Here is a 13,456-nt window from a genome sequence, read left to right as displayed (position 1 = left end):
ATTGCTTGCAAAAATATTGCAGCAAAGGGAAAAAGGCTCCAAGAGTGTGTTGATGATGCACAGATGGAAGATGAGCTTAATAAAGCTTTTATTGAATATAGAGAAATAAACTTAAAGAGTGTGTCATCCTCCAAATACAGTTTGTTGCAGCTCAGCTTATATTAATATTGTGACCAAGGAATCTAACCTGGGTTTGAAATATTTTCATCTTGTGACCAAGGAATCTAACCTGGTTATTATAGTACCTAATAATGACCAATATCTGGACTCTTTGCTTAAGACTTCTTAATTCTTCTTTAACCTGATTAACTTCTGCTCTAAGATCATTGACTGATGGTTCTTTTTTAATGTGATGATTTTCTACTCTTGCCATTATTTCCTTAAAACTATAAGGTTTGTAAGAAGTTTCGATTTTCTCTTGTTTTGGTGCTCTTTTAGCTACTTCAATATATTTTTCTAAAGCCATTCGCTTTGATTCTGGATTTTCAATTTTATCAATTAACTCTAATATAAAATTTTCTTCATTGGTGAGGACATTAATTCCTAGACTAGATATTTGTTTATGAAAACAATTTTTACAAGAACAACCATCTGTACATTCATCATCCTCCAATCCTGAAATTGTCCCTGAATCATTTTCTGAGGAGGATGATTCATCCTCTTCAGATAGATCAGAGTCCATTAAGAGGACTTGTTCTAATTGACGTTTGAGACCTTCGTCTAGATTAAGCTCATTTATTTTTTGTTTTGTACGACACTTATTACTATAATGCCCAATTTTTCCACACTTGTAACAGACCGGAAGTGACTTATTAGTCTTTTTATTTAATTGTTGTGTCTTATTGTTGTTTTTCCTAAAATTGGGTCGTTTAGATTTCAATGGATACCTATTAGGATATCTAGTAGTTTTAGGATTGTTATGGGAAGGTGGTCGAGTACCTTTCTTCCTAGATAATAACGTGGATGGTGTATTAGTGTATCCAAATTGCTCACAAAAATCACCTAACTCTTGCTTGTTAGATAATTTATTCTTTTGTATTTGTCTATGTAGCTTTATGTCTGAGCATAAAGCTAAACCTTCACATACAATTTCGGAAGATAGTTGGCCAAAAGTATATTCGCCATACTCAATACGTTGTTGAATATTTTTTGATTTTAGTCTATTTCTAACCCTTTCAGCAAACAGAGGGGGTAACCCTGAGACGAATTTCTCTTTCCAAAAATCAGAATTAGAGGAACAATCTTCTCTGCTAAACAATTTTGAGAAGAATACATCCTTGTACCATCTATAATGGGACAGGGTAGGACATTTAAGATTAATAAGTAATTCCCTAGATCTTTCCATTTGTTGGCTATTACTTCCTACAAAGTGCAGGCCAATGGTATAAAGTAGGGTACTAACAATATCTTCCTGAGAGTATTCAGTACCATCTTCTAGCTTGATTGGTTTCTTTGCCATATAAATGTTATATTTTGCCTGGTCGGACATATGGAAATCCCACCATCCTTTAAGTTGGCCAGTAAAGCCAGTAACTATGGATTCAACAATTTGTTTTTCTGGGTTTTTAATGAGTCTAGAAGCAGAAGCATACATCGACATTTGTCTTATGATATTTACTATTTGGTATTCTGTCATACCATCTATGTTCCACTCAACTATGGATCTTCCATCAAACGAAGTCTGATTCCAATTATAATCCTCTTCCAGTTTTAATAAAAGGGCTTGGTAGATTTAAAACTGGAAGAGGATTATAATTGGAATCAGACTTCGTTTGATGGAAGATCCATAGTTGAGTGGAACATAGATGGTATGACAGAATAACAAATAGTAAATATCATAAGACAAATGTCGATGTATGCTTCTGCTTCTAGACTGATTAAGAACCCAGAAAAACAAATTGTTGAATCCATAGTTACTGGCTTTACTGGCCAACTTAAAGGATGGTGGGATTTCCATATGTCCGACCAGGCAAAATATAGCATTTATATGGCAAAGAAACCAATCAAGCTAGAAGATGGTACTGAATACTCTCAGGAAGATATTGTTAGTACCCTACTTTATACCATTGGCCTGCACTTTGTAGGAAGTAATAGCCAACAAATGGAAAGATCTAGGGAATTACTTATTAATCTTAAATGTCCTACCCTGTCCCATTATAGATGGTACAAGGATGTATTCTTCTCAAAATTGTTTAGCAGAGAAGATTGTTCCTCTAATTCTGATTTTTGGAAAGAGAAATTCATCTCAGGGTTACCCCCTCTGTTTGCTGAAAGGGTTAGAAATAGACTAAAATCAAAAAATATTCAACAACGTATTGAGTATGGCGAATATACTTTTGGCCAACTATCTTCCGAAATTGTATGTGAAGGTTTAGCTTTATGCTCAGACATAAAGCTACATAGACAAATACAAAAGAATAAATTATCTAACAAGCAAGAGTTAGGTGATTTTGTGAGCAATTTGGATACACTAATACACCATCCGCGTTATTATCTAGGAAGAAAGGTACTCGACCACCTTCCCATAACAATCCTAAAACTACTAGATATCCTAATAGGTATCCATTGAAATCTAAACGACCCAATTTTAGGAAAAACAACAATAAGACACAACAATTAAATAAAAAGACTAATAAGTCACTTCCGGTCTGTTACAAGTGTGGAAAAATTGGGCATTATAGTAATAAGTGTCGTACAAAACAAAAAATAAATGAGCTTAATCTAGACGAAGGTCTCAAACGTCAATTAGAACAAGTCCTCTTAATGGACTCCGATCTATCTGAAGAGGATGAATCATCCTCCTCAGAAAATGATTCAGGGACAATTTCAGGATTGGAGGATGATGAATGTACAGATGGTTGTTCTTGTAAAAATTGTTTTCATAAACAAATATCTAGTCTAGGAATTAATGTCCTCACCAATGAAGAAAATTTTATATTAGAGTTAATTGATAAAATTGAAAATCCAGAATCAAAGCGAATAGCTTTAGAAAAATATATTGAAGTAGCTAAAAGAGCACCAAAACAAGAGAAAATCGAAACTTCTTACAAACCTTATAGTTTTAAGGAAATAATGGCAAGAGTAGAAAATCATCACATTAAAAAAGAACCATCAGTCAATGATCTTAGGGCAGAAGTTAATCAGGTTAAAGAAGAATTAAGAAGTCTTAAGAAAAGAGTCCAGATATTGGAACTTCATAAACCAGTAGACTGTGAGTATGACTCACAAGAAGAAAACTCTTTTGATGAAATTTTAGAAAACTACCAGGCTCATATTACTACACATATAGATAAACCAGAATCACCTACTAATAACCAGGATATCGAAAACATGCAATTCATTAATATAATAGATAAAGTAATCACTCAAAAGTGGTACACCTTAGTCACCCTAATCATAGGAAAAGAATACTGTTTTGAAACTATGGCACTCATAGATTCGGGTGCAGATCTAAACTGCTTAAATGAAGGATTAGTTCCCACAAAGTATTTTAGCAAAACAACCCAAGTTCTTAATACTGCAGATGGAAACAAATTGATAATTAACTACAAATTATCTGATGCTGCGGTGTGTAATAATGGTATTTGTCTAGCGACACCATTTATCATGGTAAAGAATTTATCTCAATCCTGCATATTAGGGACTCCATTCTTGAATATGTTATACCCGTTAAGTATTAACAATACGGGCATTGAAGCCCTCATTCAGGGACATAAAATATTATTTGAATTTGTCTCTGAACCTAGGAAAAAATTTATTAACCAGGTTCAAGAAAAAATCAAGCACAAAGAAAAATTTTTGTTCTTCTTAAAAGAGGAGATTCAATATAAGCAAATAGAAGAGAAACTAAATTGCCCAAAACTCCAAAAACAAATCAATGATTTTAATGATCTTCTAGTGAAAGAAGTTTGTGCTGAAATCCCAAATGCATTCTGGGAAAGAAAACAACATATAGTAGAATTACCTTATGAACCAGATTTTTCTGAAAAAATGATTCCAACAAAAGCCAGACCAATTCAAATGAACAATAGATTATTAGAAATATGTAAATCTGAAATTCAAGATTTACTAGATAAAGGTTTGATTAGAAAAAGTTACTCTCCTTGGAGTTGTCCTGCATTTTATGTAGAAAAAGCAGCTGAATTAGAAAGAGGAGTTCCGAGATTAGTCATCAACTATAAGCCTTTGAATAAAGCATTAAGATGGATTAGGTATCCAATTCCTAATAAAAAAGATCTTTTAGATAGATTACATAATGCTGTCATATTTTCAAAATTTGACTTAAAGTCAGGATATTGGCAAATTCAAATCGCAGAAAAAGACAAGTATAAAACTGCATTTACGGTTCCCTTTGGACATTATGAATGAAATGTTATGCCATTTGGTTTAAAAAATGTTCCATCAGAATTTCAACATATTATGAATAACATATTTAATTCTTATTCAACTTTTACAATTGTATACATTGATGATGTATTAATATATTCTGAATCAATTGGGCAACATTTTAAACACTTATCAATATTCCTCAAAATAGTAAAACAGGCCGGATTAGTGGTATCTGCAAAAAAGATGAAAATATTTCAAACCTAGGTTAGAATCCTTGGTCACAATATTAATAAAGGTACTATAATACCTATGGAACGGGCTATATCCTTTGCTGATAAATTTCCTGATGAAATCAAGGATAAAAACAATTACAAATATTCTTAGGAAGCTTAAATTATATAGCAGATTTTTATAAGGATTTAGCTAAGGATAGCAAACCTCTATATGCAAGATTACGGAAAAACCCTGCTAATTGATGTTATAAAAATCAAAGTTAAAGCTAAAGAATTGCCATGCCTAACTATAGCGAATCCAACAGCCTACAAAATAGTTGAGACTGATGCTTCAGATGTCGGATATGGAGGAATCCTTAAACAAAGGATTCATAATAAAGAGCAATTAGTAAGATATACCTCAGGTGTATGGAAATCGGCACAACAAAATTACTCAACCATTAAAAAAGAAATATTGGCAATAATTCATTGTGTTACTAAATTTGAAAGTGATTTGTTAAACCAGGAATTTCTTATTAGAGTGGATTTTCAGGCAGCTAAGGAAGTATTGGTAAAAGATGTTAAAAATTTAGCCTCTCGGCAAATTTTTGCAAGATGGCAAGCCATTTTATCAGCGTTTGATTTTAAAATTGAATATATAAAAGGTGAAACTAATTCTCTACCTGATTTCTTGACTCGTGAATTTTTGCAAGGGAAGCATGGACTGCCAGATAACTAGGGGAAAGGCTCCTCAATTTGTAATATCAGAGCATAAAGTGGTTATTTATCTCCCTGAAAAGTGATCATTTATCTCCCCAGCTACTTAGCCATACTCTGAGTCAGGGTTAAACTTTCCTGCAAACTTTCCCCTTTCTCTTTTGTTTATTGCAAACTTTCCCATATATAAACTTTCCTCAGATTTTGGAGTCATTAGCTTTAATATCACTGGCATGGCCCCCAACATTTTAAAGTTCCTTTAAATATGGTAAAGAATGTTAAAATCTTAGCCTCTCGGCAAATTTAGCCTCTCGGGTATTTATTCCTTTTCTACTAGTGCATCTACAAGGATGTTAAAGATACTTGTAGGGATTTGTTATTATCATGCTTTAAAGAATCTCCTAGCTTGTAGATCCCAGTACTGCGGAATATTATTAAATTTAAGCTTTTCAAAGCTTTTTGGAGTCTTCTTGAGCTTTTTAGAGTTTCTCAGAGCTCTTTCAGGGATCTTTAGTTTTTCGGGTTTTTAGGAAACATTCATATATAATCTTCATAATTGTAGAGAATTTTGTGAGTATCATTCATTATAAAGAATTAAGTTATTTTCAGTTAGCTTTAACGAATCCCCTGGCTAGAAGATACCAGTGCTACGAAATATAATTAACTTAAAGCCTTTTCAGAGTTTTTTAGAGTTTTTCAGAGCTCTTTAAATATTTTAGGGCTTTTTAGAGTTTTCGGGGTTTTTTAGAGTTTTTCAAGGCTTTTTAGAGAATATTCAAAGTTGATCTTCACGGATTTGTTATTATCATTCTTTAACGAATCTCCTAGCTTGTAGATCCCAGTGCTACGAAGTATTATTAAATTTAAGCTTTTCAAAGATTATTGGAGTCTTCCTGAGCTTCTTAGAGTTTCTCATAGCTCTTTCATGGCTCTTTAGTGTTTTTAGGTTTTTAGGAAACATCCAAAGATAATCTTCATTATTGTAGGGAATTTTGTTAGTATCATTCATTATAAAGAATTAAGTTACTTTCAGTTGGCTTTAATGAATCCCCTGGCTAGTACATTCTAGTGCTACGAAATATAATTAACTTAAAGTTTTTTCAGAGGTTTTTAGAGTTTTCAGAGCTCTTTTGATTTTTCAGAGCTCTTTAGATATTTTAGGGCTTTTTAGAGTTTTCAGGATTTTTTAGAGTTTTCAAGGTTTTTTAGAGAACATTCAAAGCTGATCTTCACTATTGTAGGGATTTGTTATTATCATTCTTTAACGAATCTCCTAGCTTGTAGATCCCAAAGCTACGGAATATTATTAAATTTAATCTTTTCAAAGCTTTTTGGTGTCTTCTTGAGCTTTTTAGAGTTTCTCAGAGCTCTTTCAGGGCTCTTTAGTGTTTTTAGGGTTTTTAGGAAACATCCAAAGATAATGTTCATTATTGTAGGGAAATTTTATTAGTATCATTCTTTATAAAGAATTAAGTTACTTTAAGTTGGCTTTAACGAATCTCATGGCTAGAAGATACTAGTGCTACAAAATATAATTAACTTAAAACTTTTTCAGAGCTTTTTAGAGTTTTTCAGAGCTCTTTAGATTTTTCAGAGCTCTTTAGATATTTTAGGGATTTTTGAGTTTTTCAGGGTTTTTTAGAGTTTTCAAGGCTTTTTAGAGAACATTAAAGTTGATCTTCACTATTGTAGGGATTTGTTGATATCATTCTTTAATGAAACTCCTAGCTTGTAGATCCCAATGCGACAGAGTATTATTAAATTTAAGCTTTTCAAAGATTTTTGGAGTCTTCCTGAGATTTTTAGATTTTTTCAAAGCTCTTTCAGGGCCCTTTAGTGTTTTTAGGGTTTTAGGAAACATCCAAAGATATTCTTCATTATTGTAGGGAAATTTTGTTAGTATCATTCTTTATAAAGAATTAAGTTGCTTTTAGTTGGCTTTAACGAATCCCATGGCTAGAAGATACTAGTGTTATGAAATATAATTAACTTAAAGCTTTTTTCAGAGTTTTTCAGAGCTCTTTAGATTTTTCAGAGCTCTTTAGATATTTTAGGGCTTTTTAGAGTTTTCAGGGTTTTTTAGAGTTTTCAAGGCTTTTTAGAGAATATTCAAAGTTGATCTTCACTATTATAGGGATTTTTTATTATCATTTTTTATCGAATCTCCCAACTTGTAGATCCCAGTGCTATGAAGTATTATAAAATTTAACCTTTTCAATGCTTTTTGGAGTCTTCCTGAGCTTTTTAGAGTTTCTCAGAGCTCTTTCAGGGATCTTTAATGTTTTTAGGGTTTTTAGGAAACATCCAGAGATAATCTTCATTATTGTAGGGAATTTTGTTAGTATCATTCATTATAAAGAATTAAGTTACTTTCAGTTGGCTTTAACGAATCCCCTGGCTAGTACATACTAGTGCTACGAAATATAATTAACTTAAAGCTTTTTCAGAGCTTTTTAGAGTTTTTCAGAGCTCTTTAGATTTTTCAGAGCTCTTTAGATATTTTAGGGCTTTTTAGATTTTTCAGGTTTTTTTAGAGTTTTCAAGGCTTTTTAGAGAAGATTCAAAGCTAATCTTCACTATTGTAGGCATTTGTTATTATCATTCTTTATTGAATCTCCTAGCTTGTAGATCCCAGTGCTACGGAGTATTATTAAATTTAAGCTTTTCAAAGCTTTTTGGTGTCTTCTTAAGCTTTTTAGAGTTTCTCAAATCCTTGAAAGCGCTCTTTACTGTTTTTAGGGTTTTTAGTAAACATTCAAAGATAATCTTCATTATTGTAAGGAATTTTGTTAGTATCATTCATCATAAAGAATTAATTTACTTTCAGTAGGCTTTAACGAATCCCCTGGATAGTAGATACTAGTGCTACAAAATATAATTAACTTAAAGCTTTTTCAAAGCATTTTAGAGTTTTTCAGAGCTCTTTAGTTTTTTCAGAGCTCTTTAGATATTTTAGGGCTTTTTAGATTTTTCAGGGTTTTTTAGAGTTTTCAAGGCTTTTCAGAGAAGATTCAAAGATGATCTTCACTATTGTTGGCATTTGTTATTATCATTCTTTATCGAATCTCCTAGCTTTTAGATCCCTGTGCTACGGAGTATTATTAAATTTAAGCTTTTCAAAACTTTTAAGAGTCTTCCTGAGCTTTTTAGAGTTTCTCAGAGCTCTTTCAAGGATCTTTAGTGTTTTTAGGAAACATCCAAAGATAATCTTCATTATAGTAGGGAATTTGGTTAGTATCATTCATTATAAAAAATTAAGTTACTTTCAATTGGCTTTAATAAATCCACTGGCTAGTACATACTAGTGCGATGAAATATAATTAACTTAAAGCTTTTTCAGAGCTTTTTAATGTTTTTCAGAGCTCTTTAGATTTTTTAGAGCTCTTTAGATATTTTAGGGCTTTTTAGAGTTTTCAGGGTTTTTTAGAGTTCTCAAGGCTTTTTAGAGAAGATTCAAAGCTGATCTTCACTATTGTAGGGGTTTGTTATTATCATTCTTTAAAGAATCTCCTTTCTTGTAGATCCCAGTGCTACGGAGTATTATTAAATTTAAGCTTTTCAAAGCTTTTTGGAGTCTTCTTGAGCTTTTTAGAGTTTCTCAGAGCTCTTTCAGGGCTCTTTAGTATTTTAAGGGTTTTTAGGAAACATCCAAAGATAATCTTCATTATTGTAGTGTTAGTATCATTCATTATAAAGAATTAAGTTACTTTTAGTTGGCTTTAACGAATCCCCTGGCTATTCTATACTAGTGCTATGAAATATAATTAACTTAAAGTTTTTTCAGAGATTTTTAGAGTTTTTCAGAGCTCTTTAGATTTTTCAGAGCTCTTTAGATATTTTAGGGCTTTTTAGAGTTTTCATGGTTTTTTAGAGTTTTCAAGGTTTTTAGAGAACATTCAAAGTTGATCTTCACTATTGTAGGGATTTGTTATTATCATGCTTTACAGAATCTCCTAGCTTGTAGATCCCAGTGCTACGGAGTATTATTAAATTTAAGCTTTTTAAAGCTTTTTGGAGTCTTCTTGAGCTTTTTAGAGTTTCTCAGAGCCCTGAAAGCACTCATTAGTGTTTTTAGGGTTTTTAGGAAACATTCAAAGATAACCTTCATTACTGTAAGGGATTTTGTTAGTATCACTCATTATAAAGAATTAATTTACTTTCAGTTGGCTTTAACGAATCCCCTAGCTAGTAGATACTAGTGCTACTAAATATAATTAACTTAAAGCTTTTTCAGAGCTCTTTGGATTTTCAGAGCTCTTTAGATATTTTAGGGCTTTTTAGAGTTTTCATGGTTTTTTAGAGTTTTCAAGGTTTTTAGAGAACATTCAAAGTTGATCTTCACTATTTTAGGGATTTGTTATTATCATGCTTTAAAGAATCTCCTAGCTTGTAGATCCCATTGCTACGGAGTATTATTAAATTTAAGCTTTTCAAAGCTTTTTGGAGTCTTCCTGAGCTTTTTAGATTTTCTTAAAGCTCTTTCAGGGCTCTTTAGTGTTTTTAGAGTTTTTAGGAAACATCCAAAGATAATCTTCATTATTGTAGGGAAATTTTGTTAGTATCATTCTTTATAAAGAATTAAGTTGCTTTCAGTTGGCTTTAACGAATCCCTTAGCTAGAAGATACTAGTGCTACGAAATATAATTAACTTAAAGTTTTTCCAGAGCTTTTTAGAGTTTTTCAGAGCTCTTTAGATTTTTATGAGCTCTTTAGATATTTTAGAGCTTTTAGAGTTTTCAGGGTTTTTTAGAGTTTTCAAGGCTTTTTAGAGAAGATTCAAAGCTGATCTTCACTATTGTAGGGATTTGTTATTATCATTCTTTATCGAATCTCCTAGTTTGTAGATCCCAGTGTTATGGAGTATTATTAAATTTAACCTTTTCAAAGCCTTTTGTAGCCTTCCTGAGCTTTTTAGAGTTTCTCAGAGCTCTTTCAGGGCTCTTTAGTATTTTAAGGGTTTTTAGGAAACATCCAAAGATAATCTTCATTATTGTAGTGTTAGTATCATTCATTATAAAGAATTAAGTTACTTTTAGTTGGATTTAACGAATCCCCTGGCTATTCTATACTAGTGCTACGAAATATAATTAACTTAAAGCTTTTTCAGAGCTTTTTAGAGCTTTTTAGATTTTTCATAGCTCTTTAGATATTTTAGGGCTTTTTGAGTTTTCAGGGTCTTTTAGAGTTTTCAAGGCTTTTTAGAAAACATTCAAAGTTGATCTTCACTATTGTAGGGTTTTGTTATTATCATTCTTTAACGAATCTCCTGGCTTGTAGATCCTAGTGCTACAGAGTATTATTGAATTTAAGCTTTTCAAAGCTTTTTCGAGTCTTCCTGAGCTTTTTAGAGTTTTTCAGAGCTCTTTCAGAGCTCTTTAGTGTTTTTAGGGTTTTTAGGAAACATCCAAAGATAATCTTCATTATTGTTGGAAAATTTTGTTAGTATCATTCTTTATAAAGAATTAAGTACCTTTCAGTTGGCTTTAACGAATCCCCTGGCTAGAAGATACTAGTGCTACTAAATATAATTAACTTAAAGCTTTTTCAGAGCTTTTTAGAGTTTTTCAGAGCTCTTTAGATTTTTCAGAGCTCTTTAGATATTTTAGGGCTTTTTAGAGTTTTCATGGTTTTTTAGAGTTTTCAAGGTTTTTAGAGTACATTCAAAGTTGATCTTCACTATTGTAAGGATTTGTTATTATCATGCTTTAAAGAATCTCCTAGCTTGTAGATCCCAGTGCTACGGAGTATTATTAAATTAAGCTTTTCAAAGCTTTTTGGAGTCTTCTTGAGCTTTTTAGAGTTTCTCAGAGCCCTGAAAGCGCTCTTTAGTGTTTTTAGGAAATATTCAAAGATAACCTTCATTATTGTAAGGAAATTGGCTTTAACGAATCCTTTGGCTAGTAGTAACTAGTGCTACGAAATATAATTAACTTAAAGCTTTTTCAGAACTTTTTAGAGTTTTTCAGAGCTCTTTAGATTTTTCAGAGCTCTATAGATATTTTAGGGCTTTCTGAGATTTCAGGGTTTTTTAGAGTTTTCAAGGCTTTTTAGAAAACATTCAAAGCTGATCTTCACTATTGTAGGGATTTGTTATTATCATTCTTTAACGAAACTCCTAGCTTGTAGATCCCAGTGCAACGGAGTATTATTAAATTTAAGCTTTTCAAAGCTTTTTGGGGTCTTCTTGAGCTTTTTAGATTTTTTCAAAGCTCTTTAGGGCTCTTTAGTGTTTTTAGGGTTTTTAGGAAACATCCAAAGATAATATTCATTATTGTAGGGAAATTTTGTTAGTATCATTCTTTATAAAGAATTAAGTACCTTTAGTTGGCTTTAACGAATCCCCTGGCTAGAAGCTACTAGTGCTACGAAATTTAATTAACTTAAAGTTTTTTAGAGTTTTTCAGAGCTCTTTAGATTTTTCAGAGCTCTTTAGATATTTTAGGGCCTTTTATAGTTTACATGGTTTTTTAGAGTTTTCAAGGTTTTTAAAGAACATTCAAAGTTGATCTTCACTATTATAGGGATTTGTTATTATCATGCTTTAAAGAATCTCCTAGCTTGTAGATCCCATTGCTACGGAGTATTATTAAATTTGAGCTTTTCAAAGCTTTTTGGAGTCTTCTTGAGCTTTTTAGAGTTTCTCAGAGCCCTGAAAGCGCTCTTTAGTGTTTTTAGGGTTTTTAGGGAACATTCAAACATAACCTTCATTATTGTAAGGAATTTTGTTAGTATCATTCATTATAAAGAATTAAGTTACTTTCAGTTGGCTTTAACGAATCCCCTGGCTAGTATATACTAGTGCTACGAAAAATAATTAACTTTAAGCTTTTTCAGAGCTTTTTAGAGTTTTTCAGAGCTCTTTAGATTTTTCAGAGCTCTTTAGTTATCTTAGGGCTTTTTAGTGTTTTCATGGTTTTTTAGAGTTTTCAAGGTTTTTAGAGAACATTCAAAGTTGATCTTCACTATTGTAGGGATTTGTTATTATCATGCTTTAAAGAATCTCCTAGCTTGTAGATCCCAAAGCTACGGAGTATTATTAAATTTAAGCTTTTCAAAGCTTTTTGGTGTCTTCTTGAGCTTTTTAGAGTTTCTCAAAGCCTTGAAAGCGCTCTTTAGTGTTTTTAGAATTTTTAGTAAACATTCACAAATAATCTTCATTATTGTAAGGAATTTTGTTAGTATCATTCATCATAAAGAATTAATTTACTTTCAGTTGGCTTTAACGAATTCCCTGGATAGTAGATACTAGTGCTACGAAATATAATTAACTTAAAGCTTTTTCAGAGCTTTTTAGAGTTTTCAGAGCTTTTTAGAGTTTTCAGAGCTCTTTAGATTTTTCGGAGCTCTTTAGATATTTTAGGGCTTTTTTGAGTTTTTGGGGTTTTTTAGAGTTTTCAAGGCTTTTTATAGAATATTCAAAGTTGATCTTCACTATTGTAGGGATTTGTTATTATCATTCTTTATCGAATCTCCTAGCTTGTAGATCCCAGTGCTACGGAGTATTATTAAATTTAAGCTTTTCAAAACTTTTAAGAGTCTTCCTGAACTTTTTAGAGTTTCTCAGAGCTCTTTAGTGTTTTTAGGAAACATCCAAAGATAATCTTCATTATTGTAGGGAATTTGGTTAGTATCATTCATTATAAAGAATTAAGTTACTTTCAGTTGGCTTTAATAAATCCACTGGCTAGTACATACTAGTGCGATGAAATATAATTAACTTAAAGCTTTTTCAGAGCTTTTTAATGTTTTTCAGAGCTCTTTAGATTTTTTAGAGCTCTTTAGATATTTTAGGGCTTTTTAGAGTTTTCAGGGTTTTTTTAGAGTTTTCAAGGCTTTTTAGAGAAGATTCAAAGCTGATCTTCACTACTGTAGAGATTTGTTATTATCATTCTTTAAAGAATCTCCTAGCTTGTAGATCCCAGTGCTATGGAGTATTATTAAATTTAAGCTTTTCAAAGCTTTTTGGAATCTTCTTGAGCTTTTTAGAGTTTCTTAGAGCCCTGAAAGCGCTCTTTAGTGTTTTTAGGGTTTTTAGAAAAAATTCAAAGATAACCTTCTTTATTGTAAGGAATTTTGTTAGTATCATTCATTATAAAGAACTAAGTTACTTTCAGTTGGCTTTAACGAATCCTCTGGCTAGTATATACTAGTGCTACGAAATATAATTAACTTAAAGCTTTTTCAGAGCTTTTTAGGGT

This window comes from Papaver somniferum, chromosome 10 (genome assembly GCF_003573695.1).
Source record: "Papaver somniferum cultivar HN1 chromosome 10, ASM357369v1, whole genome shotgun sequence".
NCBI classification, from domain to species: Eukaryota; Viridiplantae; Streptophyta; class Magnoliopsida; order Ranunculales; family Papaveraceae; genus Papaver; species Papaver somniferum.
The sequence above is the reverse complement of the archived record's forward strand: the minus strand, read 5'-3'. Positions refer to the sequence as shown.